The sequence below is a fragment of the Enhydra lutris genome, unplaced genomic scaffold (genome assembly GCF_002288905.1).
Source record: "Enhydra lutris kenyoni isolate GAN:26980312 unplaced genomic scaffold, ASM228890v2 scaffoldscaffold22, whole genome shotgun sequence".
Taxonomy (NCBI): Eukaryota; Metazoa; Chordata; class Mammalia; order Carnivora; family Mustelidae; genus Enhydra; species Enhydra lutris.
Window position 1 is genome coordinate 10,402,121 of NW_019154106.1, and position 23,296 is coordinate 10,425,416.

The window sequence follows — 23,296 nt, forward strand, 5'->3', positions numbered from 1 at the left end:
AAAAACTCACAGACGTCTCATGGGGAGCTGGGAGATAAAAAAGGGACCCTTCCCAGTCCCGGTTAGCTGGCCTCATCTCCTGGTTGTGTTTGCAGCTGTGCTGTGTTCCAGGGTAGATGGGAGGATGGGGTCCAGCCCCTACCTCGGGCCCAGCAGCCCCTGTGACCTGTCCTCCTAACACTCAGCGCCACCCCCTCAGCTCCTGTCTCTGTCTGACTCAGTTTCTTTCCCTAGTCAGTGTCAGGGAGCCTGCTTTTCTTTTTAATTACGTTTGTGTGTGTGTGTGTGTGTTTGTGTGTTAAGAAAAATTAAGACCTATTCAGTAGACACATGAAATACACAGAAAACAAATTTAAGTCACCTCCCTGAACCCCATCACCCAGAGACACAGGCTTAAATCTGACCTCCCAAGCACGGCCAGTTAAACTTAACGTATTTCAGTGTCAGCTCTTTGTTTTACAAGCATTTTTATTATTGTAAAGTTTGCACGCTCACTGAGGAAAATTGGGGAAGCACGGAAAAAGGAGATTTTCTTGTTTCTTTAGCAAAGAAAGGAAACTCACAATCCCGCGACCCTGACGTGATCACTGCATTTAGAATTGCTCCTAATCAGCTTTTCGAACATTTTTTAGAGCGTATGCCAAAAGCGCATGTTTCCGCAGTTGCGAGGGTGTTGTATAAAGGATTCTGGGTCCTGGTCCGTCCTGCAGTAGTGTGAATAACCATTTCCCATGTTAATAAAAATAGCGGCTTGTACGCTCTGTTGTGTGCTGATGTTGCCCAGCCCTCTGCAGGCAACCGCTGGCTTAGTGTTCTTGTGACCTTTTGAGGCAGGGGCTGTTGTTCATTTCAGAGGAGGAAACTGAGGTGACCTTGTCTGAGGCTGGAGAGCTAGCCCTCCTGCCCTGAGGTCCATGTTCTTAATCACTCTATTATGTCTCCTCCTCTGATTTTTTTTTTTTTAAAGATTTGTTTATTTACTTGACAGAGAGAGAGAGATCACAAGTAGGCAAAAAGGCAGGCAGAGAGGGGGGAGAAGCAGGCTCCCCGCTGAACAGAGAGTCCAATGCGATATGGGGCTCTATCCCAGGACCCTGAGATCATGACCCGAGCTGAAGGCAGAGGCTTAACCCACTGAGCCACCCAGGCACACCCAGTTCCTTTGAAAAAAATTTTTTTTTAAGATTTTATTTATTTGACAGACAGAGATCACAAGCAGGCAGAGAGGCAGGCAGAGAGAGAGGAAGGGAAGCAGGCTCCCTGCTGAGCAGAGAGCCCGATGATGCGATGATGCGATGCGGGGCTCCATCCCAGGACCCTGGGATCATGACCTGAGCTGAAGGCAGAGGCTTTAACCCACTGATCCACCCAGGTGCCCTGTTCCTCTGAATTTTTAATAAGGTTTCTAGTTCCATAGAAAAGCAGCAAATGATCATCATTAACAATTCAGAAATTTCTGAACAACATAAAAATATGCAGGACCCCATTGCACTGTGATGTTTATTTCTGACCTCTGTCGGCATTTTGTCATATATCATCCCCTCTATATTATCCTAGCTGACTAGTTTTGAATTTTTTTTTTAATCTTGTATCTTAGGTAGTTCCCAAGTCATCAGACCCTCTCAGAAAAAGCTGATTTTTATTGGTGATTGATCAGTTCATCGAGTGGGGGGTCTTCGGTGGGTGTAATCACTTCCCAGGGGCTGGACTTTTAGGCTGGGTTATTTTTCTGAATTTATATAGAGCCCAGAGATAATTAACTTTCTGCATAAAACTGTTCTGTATTTCTACTTTTTTTTAAAGGATATATTTCCAGGAATTCAATTACGAGGCCAAGGGTTTTTGTTTCTCTTAATTTCTATGCCCAATTATTTTACAAATGGTTGGTAACTCTGTTCTTGAATTAGCAGTGTTCACTTTACTCCTGAATAGATGGATATAAACTATGCCTTTTGTTTAATTTGCATTCCTTTTATTCCTAATGAAGTTGAATTTTTTTTTTTAAAGATTTTATTTATTTATTTGAGGGAGAATGAGTGAGAGAGAGCATGAGAGAGGAGAAGGTCAGAGGGAGAAGCAGACTCCCCAAGGCGCTGGGAGCCCGATGCGGGACTCGATCCTGGAAGTCCGGGATCGTGACCCGAGCCGAAGGCAGTTGCTCAACCAACTGAGCCACCCAGGCGCCCCTGAAGTTGAATTTTTAAGTGTGCTTTTTAGCCACTTGTATATCTTCTTTTGTGAATTGTCCAAGTGCTTTGCAATCAAACTTTTAATGAGGATAGGAATGATCTGTATCTATAGTGTCCAATAGGGTAGCCACTCACCAAATGTGGTTATTGAGACTTGAGATGTGGCTAGCTTGACTGAGAAACTGAATTTTCCATTTAACTTAATCTAAATATAGATTTAATTTAGTTTAAGGATTTAATTTAAATCTAAATTTATAAATATAAATTTAAATGACCACTTGTGGCTGTTGGCTTCCGTATTGGATAGCACAGGTCTAAACCTTTCCCCAATTATATTCTGCAGTCTCAGTGGGTGTTTTGTATTGATTTGTATGAGCTCTTTATATAGTACAGCTCTTAATCTTACATTACAGCTATTAATCTCTTATTGTATTTGTTGCAGATAATTTCCCCAGGTTGCTACTTGACCTTTACTTTTGTGTTCATGTTGTTTACAGAGTATCAAAATTAGGTAGCCAGATCTCGTGATCTTCTCTTTTGTGGTTTCTCCCATCGCTTTAGGCTTAGAAAGTCCTCCCCCTCACAAAGGTTTGATAAATTCTCTCATCAAGTTTATTCGAGTCTTTCTGTGATTTTTTTTCCCCCTTTAGTTCTTTAATCCACCCAGAATAATTTTGCTGTGTGTTATGTGGTATGGCATGTCTTAGTCATCTCTGCGCCTGGGGTAGAATATATGTTTAATACATTTTATCTCAGATGGGACACTTTGGTGCCTGTGGGTTAGGTTGGGTGGGGGGTAGTAGGTAAGCGGGGTGAAACTGAATAGTGAATAAAATACCACTACTTAAAGCAATTGTGATGTTTGTGAAGCTGTTAATGAATAAGAAAATTCCTCTGATACGGTGTTATTTTCCAGGAAAGATAAAAATCATACCTACAATGGACTACCAACTCCGTTTTATTTATCTATCTATCTATCTATTTATTTATTTATTTATTTGACAGACAGAGATCACAAGTAGGCAGAGAGGCAGGCAGAGAGAGAGAGAGGGGGAAGCAGGCTCCCTGCTGAGCAGAGAGCCTGACGCGGGCCTCGGTCCCAGGACCCTGGAATCATGACCTGAGCTGAAGGCAGAGGCTTTAACCCACTGAGCCACCCAGGCGCCCCATCAACTCAGTTTTAAAAAGGTGGTGAAAATATTGGAAGAAATGTTCCAAAATATTAATAGTAATTACTGGTGGTTGGTATTTTTTTTTCTTCCTGCTTCTTAGCATTTCCATACCAAGTACTGACTCCAGTATATGAACGATCAGAAATGTTAAGTGTCAAATACAGCTACAACGTGCTAGTACTGACTCCCACAGCCGTGCGGCCACGCTCTGGTCCAGGACCAGAGGGCTGCGGTAGGGAAGGGTCCTCTCTGGCTTTTGGTTTGGGCAAGCCGAGACTGAGCTCCTTCTTAACATTCACAGCATGTGAGTGTCTCCAGCAATTGACATAACCCGGAGCTGTTTTCTCATCTCTAAAATAAAACTAATAGTGATTGTGTGTGTGTGGGGGGGGGGGGGGGCTTGTGAGTACAGTTTTGCTGTTAATTTCTTTCTCTCTCTCTCTCTCACACCCACACCCACACACACAGTATACATATGTACAAAGTCACATGTATCACTGAAACAAAGAGCCTCAACATAAATTTATTCTACAAAATGGGATCATAATCTACTTCTTACTATAAAATTGCCCCCCTCCCCACCGTGAATTGTGACTTTTCACGGCAGGACACAGGGGTTATGTCATTCTTTGTAACACCTGCCCATCACCCACGATACAAATGTGCCATGATTTTTCTTATCCTTCTCTTTGTCAACATGTATCTGGTTCCTTGTTACAAGGAGAGCACAGTAAACGTGCCTTTAGGCAGGTGTGTTTAGTTATCTTTTAGGATGTGTTTCCAGAGGTGGTGTTGCTTTGTGCCCAGAAGCATTTCCAGTTTTGGAAGGCGATGCCAAATGGTTCTTCTAAGACAGCTGAACAGGTGGACAGGATCACTGTCCAGATAGGAACTCTCCATGCCCCGATGTCCTCAATTCTGGGTGCTGTTGGTAGTTTCAACTTTGATCACTATGATGAGTGTAAAACATCTTATTGTGTTTTAAATTTTAATTTCTTTAATTATCAGGGAAAGTGAACCCTATTTCCTATGCTTTGTGGACATTTATATTTTTTCATTGGTTATTTACCTATTCTTTGCCTGGTTTTCTTCCGGGTTGTCTGTCTCGTCCTTATTGATTCATAAAAGCTCTTTCATGGAATGGATATGAATTCTTTGTCTATTACACATGTTGCAAGTATTTTGTCCCAGCTTGCTCTTTTGTTTCCGACAATTTCTTTTTATGGTGTCTTTCACTATTCATAAGTTTTAAATTTGTATGTGATCAGAATTCTTTTTCTTTCTCTTTACGGTGTCTGGTTTTTATATCAGGCTTAGAAAGAGCTTTTTCACACTGAAAATACAGAAATTTTCCTCTATATTTCCTTTTAGTACTTTTGCTGTTTTGTTTTATTACACAGACACCTTTAACCCCCCTACCTGGTTTTTGAGTCTGAGTGTGAGATGTGGCCCATTTTAATTATTTAAAATTATCTTTAAATTTTTTACATTTTAATTTTTTTTTCTCCCAAAAGGAAAGCATTTGCTTCAACACTGCTATTTGAAAACTGCACGTTTCCCCCCTTTTGATCAGAAACACTACCACACTATTGAATTTCCTTATAAATTTGGGTTTTTTTTTTTTTTTGGATTCTTTCTTTTTTCCCGTAAATTAACCTGTTCCCCAAAATGATACACACAGTTTCAGTTCCTATAAATCTGTAGACTTAACTATTCTCTTGGTAGGTGGAAGGACATTCTTCTTCTTCTCAAACATTTCTTTATTCTCACTCATTTTCAGATAAATTTGTCAAGTCTCCCATCCTTGAAGTCCCACTACGTTTAAATCTCAATGAATGTACAGATGGATTTGCAGTAGAATTGGCGTGATAACAATGTGGAACTTGCCCAGTTGAGGCTCTCGTGTTAGATTAAGTGAAATTTATACACTCGGCCTCAGTTTCTCCATTTGTAGAGAGAAGATTGGATCAGACGTGTCCTTTAGGTTCTATAACTGAAAATAACAGTAATACTAGCATTATGGAGCTGAAACACTGTGCTGGGTACTAGGGTACAGAGATAGAGGGGACAAAATCCTGATGCACCAAGGGCTTTTCATGTAAGGGGAGATTCAGCATGTATATGAAATTATGGCCAGATGTCCCAATTAGTTGTTCTAGATTCATGGACAAAAATCAATAAAAGAATAAAAAATTACGCGGTTGGAGGGAGCCGTCATTGTCCACCAGCCAACGACAACATCTTTGGCAATGTTTTGCCCGTGGCACGAATGTTCACTATCTTTAGTGAAATTTCAGGTGAAACAATTAGCAATGGTTCCTGTATCTAAACTTCCTGACACCGGCCCACCATTTTGGGGCATCTCTCTTCTTTTGGTAACCAGCTAGCTTGCGAGTGGCTGTTTTTCCTCAGACTTAGTCAGAATGTGTCCAGGCTTGGCCACTCAGAGCTTTTCAGGGTAGGATAGAAAAGTCAGAGTGCCAAATCTTGATCGTGTTGAACAGGAAAATGAGGTCCAGAGAGGTGAAGGGACCTGCCCAAAGTCCCACAGCGAGTTGGAGCCAGGAGAATTCCAGAAGGCTCTGTGGGTGCCTTGTGGTTGATCCTCTTTCCCTCAGGGTCCTGGGGGCTTGAGGGCACAACCCTCCCTCAGTGCAAGGTGGCCGCAGCCCTGCACCCTCCCTCCAGACCGGGGAAAGCAGAGAGGCTGTGAGCCAACGGTTACGGGAGCAGGGACGGGTGTTAGTGGGGCTTGCCCCCAGGGGCCAGCAGATCCCACATGCTCCTGACTCAGGCCTCTTGGGAAGCCCTGACTTTTATCTAGAAAACTCTCCACGGGCTCTGGGGTGCTGGCTGCTGATCCCGGCGGGGATCCTGACCTGGGCACGTCTCTCTTGGGGCAGAAAGGCCGCCGGAGCTGGTGGTTCTGGATCCCCCGCTGGCATCTGAGTCCTTCAGCTTCTCTGCCACACGTTGGTTCCATGGCCCTAGGAATCTGTCCTGCTGCTCTGAGTGTGACCACGGCAGGCTGTGTGTGCTGGGGATGATGGTGGGCAGCGAACAAAGTGGGTGTCAGCGTGTTGGTGACAGCCGGGGGTGGGGAGGCTCCCTGAGAAGCCATCTGGATGTGCCGAGTGGCCCATCTCCCACCGGCACCAAGCTCCTGGGATCTGCCTCTTTGATTCCCAGCACAGGGAAAGACCACCTGGGCTCAGTCCCCGTCCCCTTCCATCCCAGGCAAGGATCCCCAGGAAGCTTGACAGCCCCCACCCCCAAGTCTGGGCTGAAGAGCCCGGAGTCTCCATCAGGTGGGTGGACGCCTATGGAGAATGAGGCTTGGGCCTAGTTATCCTGAACCCGTGTGGACTGGCCTCACCCGCAAAAGGCAGGAAGCTGAGGCCCAGCCCATCATTGTCACTTCCCTCCTGGGGGACTGCCCCAGGTGAGGCCCCACTTCTTCCCAGAAGCTGACTCCCCCTCCCCCTCCATGGTGGGGTAGGTAAAGTCCTCTGCCCCATCTCTGTAACCGGGGGCCCCATGACTCCAGATCTGGGTTCTTACTCCTCTCTGTCTTTAAAACAGCTTTATTCCCCTCAGGATGTAGATGCGCTTCCAACCCAGAGAAGCTCATGAACGGAGATGTTGATGTTCACAGCAGTGTTCTGGCTTATCTTTGCGAATGGCTCCCTCCATTCATTCATACCTTCATTCATACCCTCACTGATAAGCGGGCACCAAGCCCCTGGCCTGTGTTGGGCACCCCACCTACCGAGATGGGTAGAGCACAATCAAATTCATCAGTTCTGATCCAACCAGGATGAATACCTTTCCCTTTGTGGCAGAAGTAGGGGTGGGGTCAGCTCCCCCAAGGCTGCTGGGGACAAGCCCAGGTGTTCCTTGGAGCTGGACAGGATCCCACCGGAGGCTCTGACGTAGGAGAGGCTCGGGAGACCCGTGGGGGATCCCACTGTCTGTGGCTTGGTGCTCACTCTTGTTTTGGACCACATTCCCTACAACAGGGCCAGGCTCAGCGTTCCCGCGGGGCCCCGAGTGCTGCCTGGCCCACCTAGCCTGTGACCGGGCTAGCCTGTGGCTGGCCCAGACCCCCGCGAGGGCTGTGCTGCCCCATGAGTCAGGGTGGCCCCCATTTGCTAAGTGAGCCTCTGGTTCTCACTAAGGTGGGCCACCCTCCTCCCACCGAGCGGCCACCCCCGCCAGCTCCGCAGGAAGTGGTTCTTCGCTTTCTGCTTCCCCCTCTTCAGTCCCACACAGGGGCTTGACACCACGGGGAGGAGAGGCCGGGCCCGTGGGCCAGAGGCTCTGCCTTGATTGCTCTGGAGGGGTGGGTGGCAGGGGCAACGCTGGGCCCTTGGGAAAGCCTTCGGAGTGTTTAGTGTTTTTTCCCTAAAATGGATGCACGTTTTGTGCCTTATTTACTAAGAATATTGATAGATGCTAATTGTAGATTATTCATAGATTACAGAAAAGAATTTTTAAGAAAAGTAGGTTTCCCCCTGGGCTCACTAACTAGGGACCACCACTGTGGTCTTTCTAGACACTTTTCTGTGCAGATGTTCCCACCCTTTGAGACAACAAGGATGGGCTCACACAGCACATGGCTTTCCACTTCATGTCACGGCTGCCTCCCCGAGTTAGGACATGGCTTCCGGGAAGTCCTGATGTATGGCTCCCAGGCCCCTGCCACTGACACCCGGATGGTCATTGTTTGGTCTTTCCAGCACTGCTAGAACGGACACCCTGTACACAGCCATCGGGTGACAGTCTTGTGACAGATCTCTAGATGTGGGGTTATAGGGTCACAAGGATGCACATTTAAAAAAGGCCGGGGTGTGGCTTCCCCCGTCGGGATCAGCGTCTGCTTTAGGTTGGCAGGAAACCAGTTCCCTGGCGTCCCCCAGGCCTGCCTGAGCCCCCTCCTTCCTTCTGCATCCCTCTCGCAGGTGCTGGTGTCCCCATTTCTGGCTGACTTGTTCTTCCCCTGTGGCCAGAGCTGGTTTGCCTGTCCTCTGCCCTGCATGGCCTCTGGTCTGCATGGCCAGGTCTCCTGGCCTAGCGACAGGGATGCTGGAACCTTGCTCGGGGTTCATGCGTGTGTTCTGCTGACACCCAGAACTCTTTGTAACTTGCAAAAGGCAGGACAGATGTGAGGGGGACAAGGAGGCAAGGGGCATCTTGGAGGTTGAATGAGGGCAATAGGGAGAGCCATGGGAACCGAGGGGACACAGGAACCTGCTGGAGACACACAACACACCACTGCCCTGCCCCAAGTGTGGGTAGTGAGGGGCCAGGGGGAAGGGAAGCCCCTGCAGCCGAAGCTGTGGCCCCAGATGGAGGTCGCTGAGCCTAGATTCATTCATTCATCCAACAAGTTTTCCAACAAAAGTGCCTCCTGTGGGCTAGACACTATTGTTGGGGTTGGGGATACAGCCAAGAACAAAATGGAACAAAGGCACCCCTGCCCTCATGCTTCCAACATTCTCATTTGGGGAGAGAGACAACATACAAAATAAATGAAAATGTTATGTGTCAGCTGGTGATTAATATTGCAGAGGGGAATTGGGAGGGCGGCACACCTAAGATGAGAGAGGGAGTCCTGTGGATCCTGGGGGGGAAGAGCTTTCCAGGCAGAGGGATCGGGCAGTGCAAAGGCCCTGAGGCAGCAGTTATCTAGGGTTTGATGGCAGGAAGGCAATGTGGTAGAAACAGTGTGAGCCGGGTGGAGCTGGCGTGAGATTGGAGACTTAATGGGGCCTTGGTACAGGATCATTCGGGGAGCCATGCGGCAAATGCCCCGAAGGGAGTAAGGGCAGGAGGCGGGGACCCAGCTAGGAGGTGAGACATGATGGTGGCTCGGACCAGCCCAGTTGCCATGGCAGTGATGGAAGTGGTCAGAGTTTGGCTACTTGTTGAACGTGGAAGAAGCAGGATGTCTGGGTGGCTCGTGTGTGGGAGGTGAGAGAAAGAAGTAGCCAGGAATGACACTGTGGTTTTTGGCCAGGGTTCCTAGAAGAACAGAGGAGCCCTGTCCCGAGACGGGGACTCTCTGGGGTTTGCTTTTGGTCCTACAACGCTTGAGATGCCACAAAGCATCCAAGTGGGGTGGCCGAGTGGTCAGTGGGAAGTGGGGATATGAGTCTGGGGCCTCAAAGAGGTCCATGGTGGGGACACACTGGTGTCATCGCTGCGGATGTGGGGGGGCAGGGAAAGCGGTCAAGTGAAGTTGTGGCCCGGCCTTTCTCGGCCCTGCTGACCAGAGACCCCGAAGTCCCACCTAGAGCTTGCCTTGCTTGGCCCATGAGCCGCTCCCCACCCACCACTTCTCCTTTTGCAGGCACCCGCTGTCTCTGTGTGGGCTGTGGAGGGCTTTGCTATTTCGGGCTCCCTCCACCCCCACTGAATGGAAGAAAGAGGTTTGGAGGACAATCATGCCAGACCCAGCTTGCTCCAGAACTAGGTCAGTCTGGAGCCCAGGGCCTCCACGCCATGTCTGTCATTGATCCAAGACGCGTGGGGCCTGGCTCCCAGCAGGTGCCATCTGGGCCGCACATGGCTCTGGTCACCTCCCTGGAGCTCAGAAAGCAGGTTCCGAGCATCAGCCATGGGAAGTGGCCTTGTGTTCACTGCGTCTCTGTGGCCAGATGGCCAGCCTTGCTCCGCCACAGGAGCAGGAGAGCTGTGCGCGGTGATCGCTGGGACACGCAAATGGGGTTGCAGAGTCCTTGGTGTCATGTTTCACAGGAAGGACCCAGACTCAGCCATACTGTCTCTGGCTGAGCCTTTTCATCTTTTGATCAAGCATGTAGCATATATAGGGTTAGCTCTGAAACAGATGGGTGAACAGACACTGTTAACGATTTTAAAGAAAGCTTAGAGTGGGACGTAACACACACATACACAACTCACACGTGCACATGCACACACATCCATGGTTCCACTGCTCCGCTCGGGAGAGTGTTTCCATCCCTCCTGGGAGGCTGCTCGGTGCCTCTTGCCCACCGTAGCCCCCTCCAACCAAGAGCACAGCCCTGTCCTGACTTCCATCACTAACGATGAGCTTTGCCTCTGCTGGAGCGTCCTGCCAGTGGAATCAGAGGAGTTCATCCGTGGTTTTGATTCAACTCTGGTTTCTGCTTCGCGCGTTGCTGTGTTGCTTTCCGTTGGGTGAGCACCGATGTTATTTGGTGTCAATGATTTTGCTCTAAGCAATGCGAAGACCTAGATACTGTGTCGCTTTCAACATTGTATCCACAGAGCCTGGCATGAGCCCGGTGCAAAGTTTGCCCAAAAAACGAATGAATCCTCCTTCTTCAGTGGACATTAGCCAGGTCTGGACTCGAGGTGCATGGTCACCTCATCTGTGGACGGACTCATAGCCACGCTGGGTCGTCTACCAAGGACCAAGCAGTTGCTCTGGAAAACCTCTGGGGACGACCCAGCAGCCCCAATCCTTGTCCCTCCCCCTCCTCTGTGGAGGGCATGTCCTCTTGTCCATCAGGGTCATAGCAGATCACCACCTTGTTACAATCCTGGTTCTGGGGTTGCATGAGCCTCTGAAGAGACCCCTTGGTCCCCACCTTGGGGACAGGGGTGGGGACATCCTTACATCAAGTAGGCTGAAGCAGTGCATGCTGCAGGGGTGACATGCCCAAGCCAGGGTGAAGAGACTGGCTGCTAGAGCCTTGCTGTGTGACTGTGGTCACACGATTACCCTCTCTGGGCCTTGCTTCCCTCATCCGTGCCGGTAGTCTGGCTTTGTCTCATTCTGTCCGCTGTTGCCACAGTTGGCTGCGGGACCAACCAAGTGGGACAAGTGGGGACGTTTCAGAGTGTGCCTTCTCTGTAGGCTACTGGGGTCCAAAGCTGCTGTGCCAGAAACCCTCTCCGGGTGGAAAGCCGCCGTTCAGCCTGGCATGACGCCGATAAGACCGCTCTCCCGGCCCTGCCCTGCCCTTGTCTTTGATGGTGAAATGTGAAATCAGGAAGCGGCTAGCTCTTGAGTGAAGTTGTATCGAAATGAATCCATCAAGGGAAATGGGATCTTGATTTTTTTCCGTTCCGTGGTCGCCGTTTCCTGAGTGGAAACGTGAAGGATGACGGGGTGCTTTCATTAGAAAACAAAGTGAGGTGGGTGATGAGTAGATTCTCGGTGGGCCGTTACGACCAGACTCTCTCTGTGGGGAGGCGGGCTCCTCCAGCAGAGCCCGGATCTTCTAGCTCTGTGTTCTGAGGCTGGGTCTGCACAAGCCTGAGCATCTGGGGGGCCCTGCACGAGGAGGCCAGATATCCTGTCCACACCGGTAGCAAGTGCACAACACACACGTGACCACTCTGGAAATGGGGCATCTAGGGTCTTGGGACATCAAAGGTGGGAACTTGGAGAAGGGAGAGGAGGAAAGATGGAGGGCTCGACCCCGCACCTCATTTCTTTCGATTGGAGCCAGCCGGAGGTTCAAAGACAAGTACCAACGAGGACAACAACACAACGGCGACAAGCCTCTTGTGTCTGTAGATCGCTTTGCAGTTTGTGAGCTGCTCTCCCAGAGAGCGACAGCGTGCTCCTCCTACCCTGAAAAGTATAGGTGTCCTCATGTTAAAGGTGAGGAAACAGACACAGAGAGGTTCAGTGATGTACAGAGGGTCACACAGCGAAGAACGGCCCAGATCATCCCATGGGACCCCCGTGACCCTCCCGCTGCCAAGTGAAATGTCCTCATTGATCCCTTAGTCATCGATTCCTTTTCCGCTTCCCGCCTGACCACGCCGCCAGCAGGTCTGCCTGCCGCCCGCTGCTGACTGGGTCCCCAACTGAGCTCGTTAATGATGTATATAAAATGGAGATAGATTCTGGATCCTAGACCTTTATCTGATGAGACACTTACAAATCTAGGAAATGAACTGAGGGTTGTTGGAGGGGAGGGGGGCAAGGGGATGGGGTAGCTGGGTGATGGGCGGAAAGGAGGGCACCTGTGATGAGGACTGGGTGTTACATGCAACTGATGAGTCACTGACCTCTACCCCTGGAACTAATAATACACTGTATGTTAATTAATTGAATTTAAATTAAGAAAAGAGAAGAAAGAAGGTAAGATGGAGATATAGTCTGTCTGTCTCATTGGCCATTCCGTGGGGCTTGGCCCCATCCCTCTCCTTGTGGGAAATGGCTTTAGGTCGTCCCCTCCACTCCCCCCTCCCCCCAGACTTCCTGACATGGCTTCCTTGCTTACATGATGCTTCACGTTGAAAATGGAGCAGGCAAGAGAGGTTTTGGACTTGGGAGTGAAGTTAGTTTGTTAGGCACGCCGCCGTATTTACTCCTGTAGGGCCTTCATGTTAACTCCCCAGAGCGCCTTCCTTCTTTTCCCTTTTGACTCTGAGTTATCGTGGTGGGTGCTCTGTGGATCAGGCTTCCATCTGGGAATGGATTGCTAAGTGAGATGTACATCCTGAGCCCCCAGGGAGAAAATGGAGAAAAGATTTTTCTGCAAATCCAATCCCCAGAGAAGTTCAGTAGAGGGGCGGGGCCCCTCTTTATACCTCTGCCAATCTGGATCCTGCGTGTGGTACTGGGCTCCGAATCAGCTGCCTCCCTCCGGTCATGTGCTCTGTCCAGTCTTCCCCAGAGCCACTGGAGTGCTCTCTGAATGACAGAAATATGGGCACGCCACCGGAGCCCTCCCCCCATTTAAAACTCTTTACTAAGCAATTCGGCCCCTCCCCCAGCATACAGGTAATGCCGGGCAGGGGAGACACCAGGGAGTGGGGGGCGCTGCAATGAATTGGGACGAGGAGCGTGGCTGCACCCCTCCTAAGGAGAACCATTCCTACCCTCTTGCCATAGAAGAGTAATAGGCTCCATGTTCCCAGGTCCTGATTTTTCAACAAGGAAATCTGGGTTTTTATATGAAACTTTTCCCCTGACTTTTTTTTTTTTTTTTTTTGAAGCAGGCTCCTTGCCCATTGTGGAGCCCAACACAGGGCTTGAACTCATGACCCTGGGATCAAGACCTGAGCTGAGATCAAGAGCTGAATGCCTAACCAACTGAGCCACCCAGGCACCCCTGAAATCTAATTTTCAAATGTTGGTTTATACTTTTCACAAGGTATCACATGCCACCCATAGAACATTTCTGTGGGCCAGATACCCACATGCTGTGACTTTGGCCCTGTGTTATATGTTCTCAAGATGTTGGTGGCTCTCCCCAGATGCCAAGCAATCCCCAAACGTCCTGATCCGTACGCTGTTGTGGTAGGTCTACTTGTCTTCTTGTCCTCATGCTGGATGGGTGACTTTGGGCCAGTTCCTTGACGTCTTGGTGCCTCCGTTCCCTCCTCCATAAAGTGAAAGTATCATGGAAGTCATCTCAACAGTTGATGACCGTTGAGTCAATCTGGAAGACTGCATGAGTTGATGAACATGGAGTCGTACTGTGGGTACTAAGCCAGCGTCAGCCAACGCTGTCACTGTTGCTAACGTATCAGCCTTCTCTTGGTTGCCACCTGCTCTGATACATCTTCGTAGACTCCTTAAGATCAGACATCCCCACCCTGCTGGATCCCCCTTCCCAGCCCCGACTCTCCGCGTTGATTTTCTGTTGGCCTGTCCATCTCCCCCAGGCTGTGAGCCCCCTGAGTGGACGAACTATCTTTCCATAACACAACTTCTGGCAATGCTTGGCCCAGCTGGAAGAGGCCTCCGGAGTGCCTCACTGAATGGCTGGTCCTGGAATCAGTGGTAGGCTGGACGCCTGATGCTGCTTGACCTTTCCAGCCAGGCCAGGGATGCATGTCTTCTAGCACCCATTCCTCCCAGTAGCTCCTCTCGCCGGCAGGAGGAAGCCAGGAGACAGGAAATGAAATTGACAGACACTGACCAACTCGGTTTCACTTAGGCTGTGAGTGAAAGGAACTGAGCCCCCGGGGGTGGGGATCGGGGTTGGGAGGGGGGCGGGCCAGGGCGTCATGGTGTGTCATTGAGATTTTTTTGGATGCGTCTTTCAGTTTCAAAAACGTGAAGCAGTCTTACCATGGGTTGAGAACTTGGAGCGTCAGATGACTGTGTCCCAAAAAGGACATTGCTATCTGTGTCTGGTAAAGTACCTGGGAGTTTTCACTGCTCCCAGCTGTGGGGTCTTACAGTGATGTTATGATCCCATACAGTAGTGTTCCCGAACCTCTGAGGCCTGACTAATTCTTTTGCCCTTGAGCTGGTGTTTAAAAAAGAAAAAAAAAAAAAAAGCCTCTGTGGTTGCGACTAAGATGTGATGATGATAGACTTTGAGCCCCGAGAGTCTCGCCCAGCCCACTCTGGCACGTTTCGGGGACGCTGTGAAACTCAGCCGAGCTGCCTGTCATCACGGGAGAATCAAGCGAGTGGGGGTAAGACATTCAGATCAGCACGAGTTCTGTTTCTCGCTACTCATACAAACAGGCCCTTGCCGGAAGCCGCCTCAGTGGGAACGAGGTGGAGCTCTGTGAGGGCGCTGTCAAGTCTTCGCTGGGAATGATGGAGGTTTTTCCGTTTTCTCATTTTCCATTACTCTAATACGGTTATGACCCGGGACTTTTTGTGTGTGGGGTCCCGGCTGAATGTTTGTGATATTCAGGAGTTCTGAGGTTCGGGGAGGAGTTGGCTGAGATGCGGAAACTTGCCCCAAGTTCGTGTCCCGTTCGTCGTTGCCAATCACCCACATCGTGTGGGAAGCGTGCGCTCAAGAGACGTGTGCTGTGGCTGAAAGATTGTAGGATGTGGGGTCTGGTTCTTCCTGGACCACTTGGATGGACACGTTCCTCTCCCTCTCAGAGACCAAGTCTGTATCTTTAATAATGCATTTGTGATATGGGACCAGCGGGAAGAAACTCAAGGGCCAATGTGTGCACACAGGTCCTGGAGCAGAGAGGGTGCCCTTCTGCCCCCTCCATGCATCAGGTGGACCAGGCTTGGGACTGATCGCTTGCCAGGATTCTTCCACAGCCCTTTATCTATCTTTATTCGTGTCCTATTGGATCCTTTTCAAAGAGGACCCCCCGAGACTATATAAGCTATAGGCTCCACAAAGCCCGGGTCCATCCCTGAATATATATCGTGAATAATGAAGAACTAGGTCTATGGACTGAGACTCTTGGCTTAAGGGGTGCCTGGGTGGCTCAGTCAGTGAAGCGTCTGCCTTTGACTCAGGTCACGACCCCAGGGTCCTGGGGTCGAGCCCCACATCAGGCTTCCCACTCAGTGGGGAGTCTGCTTCTCCTTCTTCCTCTGCCTGCCGCTCTGCCTACTTGTGCTCCCTCTATCTCTGTCAGATAAGTCAATAAATATCTTAAAAAACAAAAAGAATCTTGGCTTCATCTGTAGATAGGATCCAACTGTTGACATATTTGTTCATCTTGTTTGCTGTCGTTATGAAAAGTATTTACTTAATACCCCAAACGAATGAGGATCAGACCCCTGGGACGGTTCAGCCTGTGCGGATAATAATTATGGATAGTCCTTGCTGGAAAATGACAGATTGGACGTGATATCCCTTTGAATTAGCTCAGTGGTAGAGAGGGTTGTCAGTGTGAAGGGCTTGGTTCTCCGTGAGGACTTTCTCAGTTGACAGTGACTATTAACCTGGACATGGTCCCCTGCAAGATCTCACATGTAGGGTTTCAATGGGCTGTGAGTGGGGCAGGACAGGGGTCATTATCCCCTTTAAGCAGGTGGATAGACTCAAAGCAGTCAAGGAGCTCAGTCAAGGTCACATGGCCACTGGGAGGCACAGCCTGGATCCAGATCCATTACTGAAACTCCAAATTCAGAGCTTTCAACCACTGCCATGCCACTTCGGCAAGAAGCTTCACACAAGAAAGACAAGGAGGATTTGCTTTTTATAAAGAGTGGATTTGCTCTTTGTAGAGAGTGACCCCACCTTAACTCTACCTGCTGTGGGTGGGTGAGTGCAGAAGTGACCAGAGGGGCTCGTGGACTGAGTTCTGTGCCCAGTGGAGTTTCCAAGGCCTCTCGGTCCTGCCACGCGCTGATGTGATGACCCTTTGACTTTGTGACTCTATTTTTCCCAGCGGACAGTTGACTTAACCACTCGGTATGGTGATGAGAGGTGATTATCTTGTATCTGGATTAAGGCTGCCCATGACCTAATAGGTCAAAGTTGGACATTCGCTGCCCCTCACCTGCCTACAGAGATTCTGTTGGAATAGATATCATGCTAGAGAGCCAGGCGAGGAAGCACCCCAGAGTGTCAGGACCAGAAGGGGCTTCTAGAGGTGTCTAGTCAAGGGGTTGCAAGCTCAGATACCCACCGAGGATGGGCAGGTGACCAAGTCATGTGAATCAGGCCAGAGATAAGCCAACGGGGAGCGGCCGGACTGTGGCGCTCACATTCAAACGCTTCAGCGCTCTGGGCTGACCATACAGAACCGTCCGACCAAGCAAACTTGGCTCACTCGCGGTTTGCCTGCAGCTCGGATGTGATCAGGCCTCCGCGCTCCACCACCAGGGGAACCAAGGTCCTGAGTGGCGGTGAATTCCCATTGTCCAGTGAGACCATGGATACGTCCACGAGTCTCTGCGTTGTCACGGGAAATTAACAAAACCAGACAACTTCCCTGCACATGAGGTTTTAGAGTTTATGAAGTGTGGTCGCAGAGATTATTTCAGTGGGTCCTTATAATGTCTCCACTCTAAAAATGAGGTGAGGGAGGGACAGAGCAGCCATCTTTGGTCCCATGTTGGGTGACCATTACGTCCTGCTGGCCTGGGAGAGTCCTGATCTTTATCAACTGTCCCACTTTTGTTACTAATAGCCCCTTTAGTCCCCAAAATGCCCTGACTGGGCGGCTAAATCACACACCAGCTAGAAGGTCCCCAAGGGCTCTGGACTTGGCCGTTTTCCCTGACCTTCTGAGGCAGCGCTGCCAGCCACTGGCCAAGAGGAGCTGCCTCTTGTCTGGGGCTCCCTGCTCTGCTGTCCCCTTGGGGGAAGGACAGCCATGGGGGAGCTGGTGTGAACCCTGGGGAGACGTGGGACTGTGCAGCTGGTATGAAGACACAGGCTCTGGTGTCTGTCTGTCTCGGGTTCAAATCCAGCTGCTGCCCCTTAGCTGCCCCAGTTTCCGTATCTGTAAAATGCGGCTAAAAATAACATCGATGTCATTGCCTAGGGTTGAGGATCGACCCTCAGAATGCTTGGAGACGGTGTAGCACATGGCTTGCATCGACATGGGTCATGGCCACGGGGCTGTCGATGAGCGTTTGAGGCTGTTCATAGCCGATATCGTCACTGCTCAGGGGTGATGAGCAATGGCCTGACCCACTTTCAGGGCCTGAAGCCCAGAGCTGAGCCACGTGCTTGTGAGTGAGGGTACCATGTGCCCCGGCCATGTGGGAGCTGGGTGCTGTGGGGGTGGGAAGGGCCCCGCTGCAGATCCCTGTGACTCTGTGCTGGTCCCACGAGGGAGGTGGGGTCGGACTTGCGTTGCAAGAGTGGGAGGTGGCGAGTTGACTGGGACGTGGCGAGTTGACTGGGACGTGCTCTGGGAGCCGGCTATAATGTGTTTTCCCAAGAATTGCTGTGGCTGTCAGGGTACAGACGGGACGGGGGGCAAGGAAGGCTTGAAGCAGGTGAGCTTGCCGGGGTCACAGAACCCGTGGGACACGTGGGTTTGAGGGTGATCTCCAAAGAGTCCAGGGAAAAGTGCCTGGAATGGGGCCAAGCTGCAAAGGAGCAGGAAATCCAGCCTGGCTTCCTTTCTAAAGGGCTCCCTTTAGAATCTCCTGGGGAGCTTAAAAAATTCCTTTATCCAGGCTGCACCCCAGACCAGCTGAGTCAGGATTCCTGGGGTGACCACAGACATCAGGGTTCAGGGTGCTCTGAGCTCAGCTCCCATTCCACACATTAGGGCCAAACCCATTTGTCACTGTGACTATGAATTCTTACTGGGAGCAAACGGGGATGATGCTGGGAAAACACTGCGTAAGCCATCAGGGGCATGCGGACATAAGGTCAACCCGCCATGCGGGCACGGGGACCGTGGGGCAGCACTCGGCTGACAGATGAGTCCCAGCCATACCCGACCTCTGTATCTACTCTTCAGAGAGCTTGTGCCCCATGTCTGGTCACACGTGGGGGTCATGAACATTGATGAGTTGAGGATAAGCACTTTTGGGGTCTTCATGGTGCTGGACTGGGGTTTGGGGTTTGCACTGTCAAACTTGCAGCCAGTGGGGTGATGGCTGGTTTCGTGTGGTCCACAACTCTGGGCTGGTGGGCCAGGTCTGTCAGCCACCAGCCACGTGACTTCCCCACTCCGGGCCTCAGTTTCCTCCTCTGCGCTTGGGGACCCGTGTGCCTGCCAGCAGAGTGTTGCAAGCTTTCTGCTCCATAATGCACTTTGCAGCCTCTGAGCTGCACGCATTTGAAGCCTTCGTGTCAGGCTGGGGCTTCTCAATTTTTATCACCTTTGACACAGAGAGCTCACCATGATCTGCTGACATCTGGATCTTTCTCTATTTGCATTTCTATTTGCATTTCTGTTCCCCTGTATTATTTGGTGCTGCTGGTTCTCAAACTTCTGCAGAATTACCTGGGTACACGTTTGAAAATGCGGGTTCCCCGTTTCAGCCAGTTGGGAGTGGGGAGGGCCCAGGAACCTGCATGTTCACAAGTGTTCTCGGTGATTTTTATCGCTCAGTGTAGATGGGGGAGGTGAGCAGAGCCTCCTGCCCTCCATCCCTTCCTCTCCTAGTTATCCCAACCCCCTTCACTTAGCCATCGCTTGGGGACACCTTTACTTGGCCTTTGCTGAAGACAGAGCAGGTTTGACTTCTGCTCGGCTGTGTACTAGTGTGAGATACAGGACAAAGCGTCCCGTCCCTCTGAACCTTGGTGTTCTTGACTGTAAAACAGGGGGACCACTCAGGCGTAGTGCCCACTAGCCAATATTAATTTCTCTGTGCCTTCCTGGGCTCTGGGCCGCTCAACTTCCGTCTGCTCCTGGTACCAGACCGGCCCCGGCCCCCCCCCCCCCCCCCCCAGGGACTCCTCCCTGCCCCTACCAGGGGCTTTGAGGCTGACCCCACATGGCCAGTGCTTGGGGAATGGGAAGCATCCCTGTGACAGGCAGAGCCTGGCTCTGGGCTGCTATTTGGCTGTGAGGAAGCTCGGGTGAAAGACGGAGTCTAATCCAAAGCCCAAGGGACTGGACAGATGGCCACGAGCTGCAGAAGGGACACTGTGGGGATGTGAACTTGTCTCCAGCCCTGTTCTTGGAGGGCTCCTCTGAGCTGCTGGTATAGTGATAACTAGGATATGGTCGTGATGAGATGCTGGTGACTGAGCACACGGCCATTTGCGTACTAGGCGACTTTCATCTTCACCTCATTTCTTCTCTGCATCAGCACCGTGAAACTGTCACCCTCCCAGTTCTAGAGATGAAGGAGTGAGGCCCAGCCCGTGAGCACTAGCACTCGGCCCCCGTGTGCTGTGTGGTTGCACACTACTCGGCTGTGGTCTTATTAATCATAGGACTGGCATCTCCAGAGCACATTACAGTTTTCAAAACACTTTTTTCACGGTCTCTGACTTGAATCCTTACCATCTAACGCTATTCTTAGGTGCTTTTTAAAAACAGCTTTATTGCCGTGTTACTCACGTAGCATAAAATTCACTCGTGTTAATTGCACAACTTAATGATCTTCACTGAATTTACAAAGCTGCGGGGCCACTTTCCTGATGTTACCATCACCCCCCAAAGACCCCTTGTGTCCACCAGTTGCCTCCATTCCTACCCCAGCTCCAGCACCCCAGTCCGATCTCACCAACAGTTGTCGGGCTGTTACCGTGACATTTTATGACAGAAGAACCTGAGTGCCAAGAGTTGTGACTGTCCTAATCTCACACCTGAAATCTTGTTGGTTAATCTACTAGGAAGTGTCAGAGCTGGTCTTGAACCCTGCCAGCCCAATTCCATGGTTCCCTAAAGCCCCTCGCTTCAGCAGCAAGCCTGGACAGCTCTTTTCCCATCTGAGTTTCAAAATCTCCCCTCTGCTCCCCTCCTCCCCCTCCCCCCTCCCTCCTCCTCCTCCCTGTCTCCTCTTCTCCTCCAGCTTTGCCTCAAGGGAGAGACATGGCCAGGCTAGCCATTTCCTGCGGTTGCTGAGGCCTAGAAATCAAATTCCATTGACTGGTGGCTTCCTGTCTCCAGAGAGACAGCGCTCATTTCCTGCAGCGGGAAGGGGGACAGTGATGTGTGGCTGAGGCCTGACCCAGCTTCCCTAGGTAGGTGAGCCAGCAGAGCACAGAACAGTGCATCTCTTGGGTGTTCATCTGTGAAGCTCTCAGGTGCCAAGGAACTAGACCCAGAAGCCAGCTGCTCTGGGGCATGTAGACGGCATTTTCTGGTCTCGTTTCCCCCTCCATGGTGTTGGGAGATGGTGAGGCCATGCCATGGACTGACTGGCTGTTCACTCTAGCATCACGCCTGGAACATCTACCTACCTGGGTCTCCGGCTTCCAGGGCAGGAACCCTTCCGGCTCCAGGGATTAGGCAGTGGCTGGGGAGATGAGGGCAAGGAAGGGGTCCCCATCTGTGGATCTACCACTCAGCCCAGATCCCTATGGTCATGGTGGAGGGCAAAGACTAGGCTCACATTATCTCCCCAGGTTTGGAAGATCTGTTCCAGGGGGACAGAGCTGGGTGGCAACAAGGGCTGCGTAGAGCCACTCCAGGATGACCTATGGTACAATGTGGGGTTCAGGCTGTCGTATGTGGGTACTGGCTTTTCCAGCCTTGGGTGGGAGGGCTCTGGTCAGGATCGGAGGAATGGGTGTGCTGAGGGTTCCCAACCCCTGACCCCCAGGCACTGGCTGCCCTGAGCTCTGGCTCAAAGCTGCCCTCTTGGGAGGACATTTATCTCGTCATGGGATAGGGAGGGCCCTGGACAGGGATTTGGCCAGAACTGGTGGGATCCTGGCTCTGTCATTGTCTGTGTGACCCTAGTCCGAGCATTTCTCCTTTCCCAACCTCAGTGTCCACATCTGTAAAATGGGCACCAATACCTACCATGCTTCCTGCTGAGCGTGTTTCAAACACCGTGCAGCCTGAGCCTGAGAGGTCCCGTGGCTGCTGTGTGGCCCTGCCTGGGCTTCTCATTTTGGGGGGGGCTCCTTCTCAGGCCCCAGGAAATGGTAACGGTGGGTGCCCGCAGGGCCTGGAGCAGGAGGAGGGTAGTTCTGTCTAAGCACTTGGAGTTGAAATGTTCACTCTTTCCTCTAGGGATGATTAGTTCCTTTTAACTGGTGATTTTAAATCAAAGGCTCAAATGTGCAGAAGGCCACGGTAGTAAATGTTTTAATGAGGCCAAAGGAAGCCTGGGTGGGAAGCGGCCTTTTTAGGGGCTGGAACAAGGGATCTCCATGATTCTCTTACCTTGGCTGTATATGGCATTGAGATGAGCAGCTAGTTCTGTTAAAAATAAAAGATCCCAGGGAGAGAGGATTAGGGCGCCATTAAAAACCATGCGACAGCCCAGAGTGATGGGACCTGCCGCTGACACGGTACGATGTGACACTCTTAGGCTAGGCCTGCGGATTTACGCTGTGATCACGGCATCATATGTTTTAAGTTGTAATTTATGACTGTATTTTGAATTTATAAAATGCTAAGTATGTAACATGCATAGAATTTAAATTTTTAAAATATCAGCTACTAATCATTCACTAAAGCGGATGTTTATACTTAAATAGCTCCCATTTAGTGGGCCCTCACTGTGTGCCGGGTGCTCTAAACAGCTTGTTGTGTCCTATCTTATAGAATCCTCACAGTCTTGTGAGGCAAATCCTCTTCTCCCCATTGCACAGATGAGGTAGTGAGGTTTTAAGAAGGTTGAATGATATGCCCAAGGTCGCATGGCCAGGACTTGAAGGAGCCAGAGCCATGGTACCGAGTCTCTGTGACTCCAGCTGCTCTGATCTTCATGTTGTCCTATAGACACACACGTCGTATGTGTTGATGCAGAAGGGGGATGGGAAGGCTAGGAAAAGCGATGTCTAAGTGGGAGCACTGATTGTCTCAGGGGTGGAGAGTTTCCTTATGGGCAATTAAATTCCTTTTTAGATATTTGTGCATTTTCTAAAATGTCAACATATCACTATATAGGAGAGGTAAAAAAAAAAAAACCACAAAGTACCCTCTTAGGTTCAGTGCTAGAGGCATGTGAATCAAATTGATAAAAGAAAGGCTAATAGGAGAAAAAGTTTATTTTCATGAATATGAGGGCTTCACAGGAAAGAAGTAAAAACCCAAAGAAGTTAGATTCAGGAGTTTATATGCCATTTTGACAAAAGGTGATCAATTGTGGAGAAGTAACTAGACAAAGGAAGAGGGGTTTGGCTACTAGAGGTGGTCTCTTGTGGGAAGGTAAGCATGCGAGGGAAAAGAATGGAAATGAAATGTTATTTAGTAAGGCCTACAGTGCCAGGTCAAGTTGGTGCCTTTGCCATTGGTAAGAGTCATCTCCAGTGATTAAGAGGTGTCCTCTTTCCTGTGTGCGGGATGGAGACACCTTTACCCGTGAGAATTTATGGTACATTTACAACAGGAAATGTATGCCCTGCTTTCCGATGGAAAAGTGGGGGGCAGAGAGAGTTGCTTTCAGTTCAAAACAATCCTTACACCAAATGGCCTACTTTGGGGTGGCGTGCTCCGATCTCCCTTAACTATGTGTGTGTATGTATGTATATATATGTGTGTGTGTGTGTGTGTGTGTGTGTGTGTATACACACACAAATATATTTATATTTATATATTTCAAACATTTATTTAATTCTAGTTGGTTAACATACTGTGCAATATTGGCTTTAGGAGTAGAATTCCTTTAACTATATATGACATTTAAATCAGGATACGTGTGGTTACATT